Raw genomic sequence first — 12,828 nt, forward strand, 5'->3', positions numbered from 1 at the left:
GTAGCAGCACCTACACACAGACAAAGATCCCCCAGGTAGCCTCTAGCAGGCTGTACGGGCAAGTGCTGTTAGTAGCGAGTAGCAGCACCTACACACAGACACAAATCCCCCAGGTAGCCTCTAGCAGGCTGTAGGGGCAAGTGCTGTTGTTAGCAAATAACAGCACCTACACACAGACAAAGATCCCCCAGGTAGCCTCTAGCAGGCTGTAGGGGCAAGTGCTGTGAGTAGCTAGTAAAAGCACCTACACACACAGACAAAGATCCCCCAGATAGCCTCTAGCAGGATGTAGGGGCAAGTGCTGTTAGGAGCGAGTAGCAGCACCTACACACAGACAAAGATCCCCCAGGTAGCCTCTAGCAGGCTGTAGGGGCAAGTGTTGTGAGTAACGAGTAGCAGCACCTACACACACAGACAAAGATCTCCCAGGTAGCCTTAGGCAGGCTGTACGGGCAAGTGCTGTGAGTAGCGAGTAACAGCACCTACACACACAGACAAAGATCCCCCAGGTAGCCTCTAGCAGGGCTGTAGGGGCAAGTGCTGTTAGTAGCGAGTAGCAGCATATATACACAGACAAATATCCCCCAGGTAGCCTCTAGCAGGCTGTACGGGCAAGTGCTGTTAGTAGCGAGTAGCAGCACCTACACACAAACAGATAAATATCCCCCAGGTAACTAGCAGGCTGTAGGGGCAAGTGCTGTTCGTAGGGAGTAGCAGCACCTACACACAGACAAAGATCCCCCAGGTAGCCTCTAGCAGGCTGTAGGGGCAACTGCTCTTAGTAGCAAGTAGCAGCACCTACATACACACAGACAAAGAACCCCCAGGTAGCCTCTAGCAGGCTGTATGGGCAAGTGCTCCTGGTAGCGAGTAGCAGCACCTACACACACAGACAAAGATCCCCCAGGTAGCCTCTAGCAGGGTGTAGGGGTAAGTGCTGCTGGTAGCGAGTAGCAGCACCTACACACAGACAAAGATCCCCCAGGTAGCCTCTAACAGGCTGTAGGGGCAAGTGCTGTTAGTAGCGAGTTGCAGAACCTACACACACAAAGCTCCCCCAGGTAGCCTCTAGCAGGTTGTAGGGGTAAGTGCTGTTAGTAGCGAGAAGCAGCACCTACACACACACAGACAAAGATCCACCAGGTAGCCTCTAACAGGCTGTAGGGGCAAGTGCTGTTAGTAGCGAGAAGCAGCATCTGCACAGACATAGACAAAGATCCCCCAGGTAGCCTCTAGCAGGCTGTACGGGCAAGTGCTGTTAGTAGCGAGAAGCAGCATCTGCACAGACATAGACAAAGATCCCCCAGGTAGCCTCTAGCAGGCTGTAGGGGCAAGTGCTGTTGGTAGCGAGTAGCAGCACCTACACACAGACAAGATACCTCAGGTAGCCACTAGCAGGCTGTAGGGGCAAGTGCTGTGAGTAGCGGGTAGTAGCACCTACACACACACAGACAAAGATCCCCCAGGTAGTCTCTAGCAGGCTGTAGGGGCAAGTGCTGTTGGTAGCGAGTAGCAGCACTTACACACAGACAAAGATACCCCAGGTAGCCTCTAGCAGGCTGTAGGGGCATGTGCTGTGATTAGCGGGTAGTAGCACCTACAAACACAGATAAACATCCCCCAGGTAGCCTCTAGCAGGCTGTAGGGGCAAGTGGTGTTAGTAGCGAGTAGCAGCACCTACAGACAGACACAAATCCCCCAGGTAGCCTCTAGCAGGCTGTAGGGGCAAGTGCTGTTGTTAGCAAATAGCAGCACCTACACACAGACAAAGATCCCCAGGTAGCCTTTAGCAGGCTGTAGGGGCAAGTGCTGTGAGTAGCGAGTAGCAGCACCTACACACACAGACAAAGATCCCCCAGATAGCCTCTATGAGGATGTAGGGGCAAGTGCTGTTAGGAGCGAGTAGCAGCACCTACACACAGACAAAGATCCCCCAGGTAGCCTCTAGCAGGCTGTACGGGCAAGTGCTGTGAGTAGCGAGTAACAGCACCTACACACACAGACAAAGATCCCCCAGGTAGCCTCTAGCAGGGCTGTAGGTGCAAGTGCTGTTAGTAGCAAGGAGCAGCACCTACACACACAAAGAACCCCCAGGTAGCCTCTAGCAGGCTGTATGGGCAAGTGCCCCTGGTAGCGAGTAGCAGCACCTACACACACAGACAAAGATCCCCCAGGTAGCCTCTAGCAGGGCTGTAGGTGCAAGTGCTGTTAGTAGCAAGGAGCAGCACCTACACACACAGACAAAGATCCCCCAGGTAGCCTCTAGCAGGGTGTAGGGGTAAGTGCTGCTGGTAGCGAGTAGCAGCACCTACACACAGACAAAGATCCCCCAGGTAGCCTCTAACAGGCTGTAGGGGCAAGTGCTGTTAGTAGCGAGTAGCAGCATCTACACACACACAGACAAAGATCCCCCAGGTAGCCTTTAGCTGGTTGTAGGGGCAAGTGCTGTTATTAGCGAGTAGCAGCACGGACACACACAGACAAAAGATCCCCCAGGTAGCCTCTAGCAGACTGTAGGGGCAAGTGCTGCTGGTAGCGAGTAGCAGCACCTACACACACACAGACAAAGATCCCCCAGGTAGCCTCTAGCAGGCTGTAGGGGCAAGTGCTGTTAGTTGCGAATAGTAGCACCTACACAGACATAGACAAAGATCCCCTAGGTAGCCTCTAGCAGGCTGTAGGGGCAAGTGCTGTGAGTAGCGGGTAGTAGCACCTACAAACACAGATAAACATCCCCCAGGTAGCCTCTAGCAGGATGTAGGGGCAAGTGCTGTTAGTAGCAAGTAGCACCACTTACACACACACACAGACAAAGATCCCCCAGGTAGCCTCTAGCAGGCTGTAGGTGCAAGTGCTGGGAGTAGCGAGTAGCAGCACCTACATACACCCACAGACAAAGATCCCCCAGGTAGCCTCTAGCAGGCTGTAGGGTCAAGTTCTGTGAGTAGCGAGTAGCAGAACCTACACACACAGACAAAGATCCCCCAGGTAGCCTCTAGTAAGCTCTAGGGCCAAGTGCCGTGAGTAGCGAGTAGCAGCACCTACACACACACAGACAAAGATCCCCCAGGTAGCCTCTAGCAGGTGTGTAGGGGCAAGTGCTGCTGGTAGCGAGTAGCAGCACCTACACACACAGACAAAGATACCTCAGGTAGCCTCTAGCAGGGCTGTAGGGGCAAGTGCAGTTAGTAGCGAATACCAGCACCTACACACACAGACAAAGATCCCCCAGGTAGCCTCTAGCAGGCTGTAGGGGCAAGTGCTGTGAGTAGCGAGTAGCAGCACCTACACACAGTCAAAGATCCCCCAGGTAGCCTCTAGCAGGCTGTACGGGCAAGTGCTGTTTGTAGCGAGTAGCAGCACCTACACACAGACACAAATCCCCCAGGTAGCCTCTAGCAGGCTGTAGGGGCAAGTGCTGTTGTTAGCAAATAACAGCACCTACACACAGACAAAGATCCCCCAGGTAGCCTCTAGCAGGCTGTAGGGGCAAGTGCTGTGAGTAGCTAGTAAAAGCACCTACACACACAGACAAAGATCCCCCAGATAGCCTCTAGCAGGATGTAGGGGCAAGTGCTGTTAGGAGCGAGTAGCAGCACCTACACACAGACAAAGATCCCCCAGGTAGCCTCTAGCAGGCTGTAGGGGCAAGTGTTGTGAGTAACGAGTAGCAGCACCTACACACACAGACAAAGATCTCCCAGGTAGCCTTAGGCAGGCTGTACGGGCAAGTGCTGTGAGTACCGCGTAACAGCACCTACACACACAGACAAAGATCCCCCAGGTAGCCTCTAGCAGGGCTGTAGGGGCAAGTGCTGTTAGTAGCGAGTAGCAGCATATATACACAGACAAATATCCCCCAGGTAGCCTCTAGCAGGCTTTACGGGCAAGTGCTGTTAGTAGCGAGTAGCAGCACCTACACAAACACAGATAAATATCCCCCAGGTAACTAGCAGGCTGTAGGGGCAAGTGCTGTTCGTAGGGAGTAGCAGCACCTACACACAGACAAAGATCCCCCAGGTAGCCTCTAGCAGGCTGTAGGGGCAACTGCTGTTAGTAGCAAGTAGCAGCACCTACATACACACAGACAAAGAACCCCCAGGTAGCCTCTAGCAGGCTGTATGGGCAAGTGCTCCTGGTAGCGAGTAGCAGCACCTACACACACAGACAAAGATCCCCCAGGTAGCCTCTAACAGGGTGTAGGGGTAAGTGCTGTTAGTAGCGAGAAGCAGCATCTACACACACACAGACTAAGATCCCCCAGGTAGCCTCTAGCAGGCTGTAGGGGCAAGTGCTGTTATTAGCGAGTAGCAGCACCTAGACACAGACAAAGATCCCCCAGGTAGCCTCTAACAGGCTGTAGGGGCAGAGTGCTGTGAGTAGCGAGTAGCAGCACCTACACACACACAGACAAAGATCCCCCAGGTAGCCTCTAGCAAGCTGTAGGGGCAAGTGCTGCTGGTAGCGAGTAGCAACACCTACACACACAGACAAAGATCTCCCAGGTAGCCTCTAGCAGGGCTGTAGGGGCAAGTGCTGTTTGTAGCGAGTAGCTGCACCTACACACACAAACAAAGATCCCCCAGGTAGCCTCTAGCAAGATGTAGGGGTAATTCCTGCTGGTAGTGAGTGTGGCGGTTAGTCTGTGGGTCTCTGTGTGGTGAGTCTGTGGGTCTCTGTGTGGTGAGTCTGTGGGTCTCTGTGTGGTGAGTCTATGGGTCTCTGTGTGATGAGTCTATGGGTCTCTGTGTGGTGAGTCTATGGGTCTCTGTGTGATGAGTCTATGCGTCTCTGTGTGGTGATTCTGTGGGTCTCTTTGTGGTGGTGAGTCTGTGGGTCTCTGTGTGGTAAGTGTGGGTCTCTGTGTGGTGAGTCTGTGGTTCTCTGTGTGGTGAGTCTGTGGGTCTCTGTGTGGTGAGTCTATGGGTCTCTGTGTGGTGAGTCTATGGGTCTCTGTGTGGTGAGTCTATGGGTCTCTGTTTGGTGAATCTATGGGTCTCTGTGTGGTGAGTATATGGGTCTCTGTGTGGTGAGTCTGTGGGTCTCTGTGTGGGGAGTCTGTGGGTCTCTGTGTGGTGAGTCTGTGGGTCTCTGTGTGGTGAGTCTGTGGGTCTCTGTGTGGTGAGTCTGTGGGTCTCTGTGTAGTGAGTCTGTGGGTCTCTGTGTGGTGAGTCTGTGGGTCTCTGTGTGATGAGAGAGAGAGAGCTAAGAGAGAGCTAAGAGCGAGCTAAGAGAGCTAAAAGAGAGCTAAGAGAGAGGTAAGAGAGAGCTAAGGGAGAGCTAAGAAAGAGCTAAGAGAGATCTAAGACAGAGCTAAGGGAGCGCTAAGAGAGAGCTAAGAGAGAGCTAAGAGAGAGCTAAGAGTGAGAGATCTAAGAGAGAGCTAAGAGAGATCTAAGAGAGAGCTAAGAGAGAGATCTTAGAGAGAGCTAAGAGAGAGCTAATAGTGAGCTAAGAAAGATCTAAGAGAGAGTTAAGAGAGCTAAGAGAGCTAAGAGAGAGCTAAGAGAGAGCTAAGAGAGAGCTAAGAGAGAGCTAAGAGAGAGCTAAGAGAGATCTAAAAGAGAGCTAAGAGAGCTAAGAGAGAGCTAAGAGAGAGCTAAGAGAAAGCTAAGAGAGAGCTAAGAGAGAGCTAAGAGAGAGCTAAGAGAGATCTAAAAGAGAGCTAAGAGAGAGCTAAGAGAGAGCTAAGAGAGAACTAAGAGAGAGCTAAGAGAGAGATTTCCTCGTGGAAATTCCGGCAGTTCATCTAACCTTAAACCTAACCTCCAGGTGAAGAGGAGGAAGCAAAAACCTCTCACCCCTCCCCTCACCCCCCTCACCCCTCCCCTCAGCCCCCTCACCCCCCCTCACCCCTCCCCTCACCCCTCCCCTCACCCCTCCCCTCACCCCTCCCCTCACCCCCCTCACCCCCCCTCACCCCTCCCCTCACCCCTCACCTCACCCCCCTCACCCCCCCACACCCACTCAGGGGTGGACAGTCCTCCACTCGGGGCAGCAGACTGCCAAACAACAGGGTGTGGCTCTTCTTTTTAACAAAAGAATGAAGGGGGCGTGGGAGCGTGGCGGTGAGGTGTGGGAAGCTGCAAGTCCCAGGCTACTTTGGGCTCGCCTTCCCATCAACCGGAGGCGAGGAGTGGTGGTCGTGGTTACTTATGCCCCCACCGAAGATGAACATCCGTGGAGGGATGCAGGCAAAGCCGATGAGTCAGATGCCTTCTATGACCTCCTGTCACAGGTGCTGGCTAAAGTGGCACCTCGGGATAGAGTTATCATGTTGGGTGACTTCAATGCCCGGAGTGATTGGAGGGCATGGGCCAGATCAGCTCAATAACAACGGTAGGAGGCTGCTAGATTTTTGTGCAGCCCATGGGCTTGTAATTACCAATACGCTGTTCCGGCATCAGCGCATCCACACAACATCATGGATGCATGCCTGGTCCAAGCAAGAACATCTGCTGGACTACATAGTGACGGACCAGCGGATGCGAGCCCATGTCCTTGACACCAGGACCTACCGTGGAGCTGATCTGCCCTCTGACCATCGACTAGTCATCTGTAAGATGCGCCTGCCATTCTTCCACTCCGGTGGTGGGTGTACACCCAGGACCCCATTCCAACCTAAAGTGGCCTGGTCTCAGTTATCTGATGAAAGTTGCAAGCGAGAATTTCATCATCGCGTGCGGCTGGGGTTGGCATCGTCCCTCATTCCTCCTGATGTCGAGGGTTAATAGGCGAGGTTTAGGACTGTGACTCATGCAGCTGTATTGGCTGCTTTGGGTACGCGGTCCAGACCTCCCCAGAGACCCAGGCTGACAGAGGAGGTGTTCAGGATGGTTTAGAAAAAACGACAGGCCCACTGTCATCGGCTACAAAATCCCACGTCAGAGAATGAGGAGGCTTACCGCAGCCTTCGCTCGGAGATTCGGAGAGCCGTGAGGTGCTGCAAGGATGGGTGGTGGTCGCGTGTTGCTGAGGAGATGGAGTCTGCCTTAGTGGTCCGCGATCACAAATCTCTATTTAACTCCATCAAAAAAGTAACCTGCAGCGCCACACCTATTACCATCATTAGGGGAAAAACGGTGATTCAAGCTCCGACCCCCAGGAACAGGTTTGCAGATTTGCTGAGCATTTCTGTGAGGTCCTGGGGGAGGGGAAATCCCTCAGCCAGGAAAACATCGTGGCACAAAGTGGGGATGACCCTGCTGAGGCTGCGGTGCCTCAAATATTGGAATAAGTCACCCCCTGTGAGTGGCTGGCTGAGGTGCCATCTGTTGAGGAAGTACTGAAGGCCATCCGGAGGCTGAGACCAGGAAAGGCACCGGGCAGAGATGATCTCCCAAGCGTAATGCTGAGGGAGGGTGGCGTATGTGCACAGACTGCCCTACATGACATCATAACAACAGTGTGGACCACTGGACGGGTTCCGCAGGATTGGAAGGATTCCCTGGCGGCCCCCCTCTTCAAGAAGGGGGACCGCACAGACTGTAACAACTACAGGGGCATCTCACTCCTCAGTGTGCCGGGAAAGGTCCTGGCAAGGATTATTCAACATCGCCTTGGCAGGCACGCTGAGGAGAGGCTTGCAGAGCCCCAATGCGGTTTCAGGAAAGGGCGGTCCTGCACAGATGCCATTTTCTCTGTCCGTCTGCTACAGCAGAGGTGTAGGGAATTCCTGCAAGACCTACATCTCTGCTTTATTGACCTGGTCAAGGCCTATGCTACCATCAGTAGGCCTGGGCTCTGGGTTGTTCTTCGTGCTTTTGGAGTCCCTGACCCTCATTAAGGACCTTCATGATGGTGAGCGGGCCCGGGTATTACTACGTGGTCGGGAGTCAGAGCCATTCCCTGTACACCTTGGGGTGCGACAGGGATGTCCTCTGGCTCCCACATTATTTAACATATATTTTGACCACGTAGTTCGTGAAGCCTTCAATAGCTGTACCGGGGGAATCTCCATATGGTACAGATATAATGGGAGGCTGATCGATGCCTGGGTGCGGTCAAGGGATGGCTTCCCATTGCTCAACCACGTTATGTATGCCGATGATTTGGTAATAGCTGCTCATTCAGAGGAGGAGTTGGAGACGCTGCTGCTGAGACTGGAGCGTGCCACTAAGAGATGGGGCCTTACCATCAGCCCCACCAAAATTAAGCAACTGCCTGGGTATTTTGTACCATCGGACACTCCACCCCCACAATTCCCAATCGGTGATGGGGCAGTTGTGGAGAGAGTGGAGAGTTTCCCATACTTGGGCAGTGTGCTTATGACCGGCTCCAGTTTAACAGCAGAGGTCTCACTCCGAATCAGTCGAGCGGCAATATCTTTTCATCGGTTGCGTAACGCTGTGTTGAAGCTACCTGGTCTGTCGCTCCGCACTAAGCTTCAGGTCTTCTCGGCCACGATCATTCCCTCCCTTCTCTACGCTTGCGAAACGTGGATCCTCTTAATGGAGCATCTTCGCCGGTTGGAAACATTTAGGCTGGCCTGCCTATCCATCCTGGGTTTAACCAGGCTGGATTGTGTGAGGAGCTCACAAATCCTCGAAAGATCTGGGCAAGGTCCCATCGGTGAGCTACTCCGGCAGGCAAGGCTGCGATGGCTGGGTCATGTAGCCCGCATGCCCAGCCACCGCATGCCGAAACAGCTTTTGTTCGGCCGGATCGAGGAGGCTAAATGGGCGTGGCACGGGCTAGAGAAGAGATGGAGTGATGCGGTACAGGAGGACGTGGAGCTGAGTGGACTTGCCGATGACTGGTACCAGCGGTGTCAAGATCGGCCTCTGTGGAGGAGGCTCGTGAATAACGCTACTGGGCAGTTGGAGGCAGTCGCCCTCCAACAACAACGGAGGGCGGAGGAGCGACGCTCACAACAACTAGCGGAGAGCCGGGTGGCTAAAGCACAGCAAGTTGGCACAGTAGGGGGCACAGGTGGTGCATCAGCCAGTCATCTCAGTCAGTCGACCCGTGGCACCTGGGTCTGCCCCGTGACCTTCTGCCAACGGGCGTTCGACACTTCACGTGGCCTCAAGGTGCACATGGCCTGGCACAAGCGTCGTGGTGACGTCACCGCCACTTAGTGGCGAATGGCGCTTGTTGTTGTGGGTGTTGTGTCAATGTGTGTGTCTGTGTGTAGCTGTGTGTGTGTCTGTGATGTGGAGACTCACATGAGTAGCTGGTGTAGATGTGTAGTAAACATCACCACTGGGGAGACAAAGGCGGCCGGGCGTGGTGTTCGCCACCCCCTGGTGTGCCGTGCCGGCCTTCACAGGTTTCAAACAACAGCACTTGCCCCTACAGCCTGCTAGAGGCTACCTGGGGGATCTTTGTCTGTGTGTGTGTAGGTGCTGCTACTCGCTACTAACAGCACTTGCTCCTACAGCCTGCTAGAGGCTACCTGGGGGATCTTTGTCTGTGTGTGTAGGTGCTGATACTCCCTACTAGCAGCACTTGCCCCTACAGCCTGCTAGAGGCTACCTGGGGGATCTTTGTCTCTGTGTGTGTAGGTGCTGCTACTCGCTACTAACAGCACTTGCCCCTACAGCCTGCTAGAGGCTACCTGGGGGATCTTTGTCTGTGTGTGTGTAGGTGCTGCTACTCGCTACTCACAACACTTGCCCCTACAGCCCTGCTAGAGGCTACCTGGGGGATCTTTGTCTGTGTGTGTAGGTGCTGCTACTCGCTACTCACAGCACTTGCCCCTACAGCCTGCTAGAGGCTACCTGGGGGATCTTTGTCTGTGTGTGTAGGTGCTGCTACTCGCTACTAACAGCACTTGCCCCTACAGCCCTGCTAGAGGCTACCTGGGGGATCTTTGTGTGTGTGTGTAGGTGCTGCTACTCGCTACTAACAGCACTTGCCCCTACAGCCTGTTAGAGGCTACCTGGGGGATCTTTGTCTGTGTGTGTAGGTGCTGCTACTCGCTACTAACAGCACTTGCCCCTACAGCCCTGCTAGAGGCTACCTGGGAGATCTTTGTCTGTGTGTGTAGGTGCTGCTACTCGCTACTAACAGCACTTGCCCCTACAGCCCTGCTAGAGGCTACCTGGGAGATCTTTGTCTGTGTGTGTAGGTGCTGCTACTCTCTACTAACAGCACTTGCCCCTACAGCCCTGCTAGAGGCTACCTGGGGGATCTTTGTCTTTGTGCAGAGCAGTAGAATGGGGAAGTGGCGTCACGCGTGCTGTCCCGTGCGATGACGTGACGTCATGCGCTCGGGGCAGCAGAATGACGTCACGGCTCCTCAAGTATAAAAGGGGGGGGGGGGGGGTGGTGACCCTCCGTGACGTAAGCGGGGTCGTGACTGGCGGCTCGAATCGTAGAAGGGTGTAACAGGGAGCGGTGGGCAGGGATGGGTACCCCTACCCCTGTGGGTGTTGTTAACATTTGTAATGAACCCTTGGCGGAAGCCCTTGACTCACCTCAGCCTCCGAGTGAGGCGTCGGGAAGTTCTCGACATTCGTAAAAAATAAAAACCCCGACTTTATTCAAAGTGGATCAATTTTACTCGCGAGACGTAAAATCCATCCGTGCGGAATTCTCCCCCCCCTCGAGAGTGTCATTCTCAGGACTCTCCCTTAGCTCTCTCTTAGCTCTCTCTTAACTCTCCCTTAGCTCTCTCTTAACTCTCCCTTAGCTCTCCCTTAGCTCTCTCTTAACTCTCCCTTAGCTCTCTCTTAATTCTCTTAGCTCTCCCTTAGCTCTCTCTCTTAGCTCTCTCTTAATTCTCTCTTAACTCTCTCTTAGCTCTCTCTTAACTCTCTTAGCTCTCCCTTAGCGCTCTCTCTTAGATCTCTCTTAACTCTCCCTTAGCTCTCTATTAGCTCTCTCTTAACTCTCTTAGCTCTCTCTTAACTCTCTCTTAGCTCTCTCTTAACTCTCTCTTAGCTCTCTCTTAGCTCTCTCTTAACTCTCTCTTAGCTCTCTCTTAACTCTCCCTTAGCTTTCTCTTAGCTCTCTCTTAGCTCTCTCTCAGCGCTCTCTTAGCGCTCTCTTAACTCTCCCTTAGCTCTCTCTTAGCTCTCTCTCTTAGCTCTCCCTTAGCTCTCTCTTAGCTCTCTTTTAACTCTCCCTTAGCTCTCTCTTAGCGCTCTCTTAACTCTCCCTTCGCTCTCTCTTAGCTCTCTCTTAGCTCTCTCTTAACTCTCCCTTAGCTCTCTATTAGCTCTCTCTTAGCTCTCCCTTAGCTCTCTCTTAGATCTCCATTTGCTCTCTCTTAGCTCTCTCTTAGCTCTCTCATAGCTCTCTCTTAGCTCTCTCTTAGCTCTCTCTTAGCTCTCTTAACTCTCTCTTAGCTCTCTCTTAGCTCTCTCTTAGCTCTCCCTTAGCTCTCTCTTAGCTCTCTCTTAGCTCTCTCTTAACTCTCTCTTAGCTCTCTCTTAGCTCTCTTAGCTCTCCCTTAGCTCTCTCTTAGCTCTCTCTTAACTCTCTCTTAGCTCTCTCTTAGCTCTCTCTTAGCTCTCTCTTAACTCTCTCTTAGCTCTCTCTTAGCTCTCTCTCAGCTCTCTCTTAGCTCTCTCTTAGCTCTCTTTTAGATCTCTTAGCTCTCCCTTAGCTCTCTCTTAGCTCTCTCTTAGCTCTCTCAGCTCTCCCTTAGCTCTCCCTTAGCTCTCTCTTAACTCTCTTAGCTCTCTCTTAACTCTCTCTTAGCTCTCTCTTAACTCTCTCTTAACTCTCTCTTAGCTCTCTCTTAGCTCTCTCTTAGCTCTCCCTTATCTCTCTCTTAGCTCTCTTTTAGCTCTCTCTTAACTCTCCCTTAGCTCTCTCTTAGCGCTCTCTTAACTCTCTCTTAGCTCTCTCTTAGCTCTCTCTTAGCTCTCTCTTAACTCTCTCTTAGCTCTCCCTTAGCTCTCTCTCAGCTCTCTCTCTTAGCTCTCTCTTAGCTCTCTCTTAACTCTCTCTTAGCTCTCTCTCTTAGCTCTCTTAGCTCTCCCTTAGCTCTCTCTTAGCTCTCTCTTAACTCTCTCTTAGCTCTCTCTTAGCTCTCTCTTAGCTCTCTCTTAACTCTCTCTTAGCTCTCTCTCTTAGCTCTCTTAGCTCTCCCTTAGCTCTCTCTTAACTCTCTCTTAGCTCTCTCTTAACTCTCTTAGCTCTCTCTTCGCTCTCTCTTAGCTCTCTCTTAGCTCTCTCTTAGCTCTCTGTTAACTCTCTCTTATCTCTCCCTTAGCTCTCTCTTAGCTCTCCCTTAGCTCTCTCTTAGCTCTCTCTTAACTCTCTCTTAGCTCTCTCTTAGCTCTCTCTTAGCTCTCCCTTAGCTCTCCCCTCTCTTTTAGCTCTCTCTTAGCTCTCTCTCTTAGCTCTCTCTTAGCTCTCTCTCTTAGCTCTCTTAGCTCTCTCTTCACTCTCCCCCCTCTCTCTTAACTCTCTCTTAGCTCTCTCCTAGCTCTCTCTTAGCTCTCTCTTAGCTCTCCCCTCTCTCTTAGCTCTTCCTTAGCTCTCCCTTAACTCTCTCTTAGCTCTCTTCGCTCTATCTTAACTCTCTCTTAGCTCTCTCTTAGCTCTCTCTTAACGCTCTCTTAGCGCTCCCTTAACTCTCTCTTAACTCTCTCTTAACTCTCTCTTAGCTCTCCCTTAGCTCTCTCTTCGCTCTCTCTTAGCTCTCCCTTAGCTCTCTCTTAATTCTCTCTTAATTCTCTCTTAGCTCTCCCTTAGCTCTCCCTTAGCTCTCCCTTAGCTCGCTATCTTAGCTCTCCTCCTTCTCTCTTAGCTCTCTCTTAACTCTTTTAGCTCTCCCTCTTAGCTCTCTCTTAACTCTCTCTTAACTCTCTCTTAGCTCTCTCTTAGCTCTCTCTTAACTCTCTCTTAGCTCTCTCTTAACTCTCTCTTAGC

This window comes from Petromyzon marinus (assembly GCF_048934315.1).
Source record: "Petromyzon marinus isolate PM22_M1 ecotype Great Lakes invasive population chromosome 84 unlocalized genomic scaffold, UKy_Petmar_22M1.pri1.0 chr84_unloc.2, whole genome shotgun sequence".
Classification (NCBI taxonomy): Eukaryota; Metazoa; Chordata; class Hyperoartia; order Petromyzontiformes; family Petromyzontidae; genus Petromyzon; species Petromyzon marinus.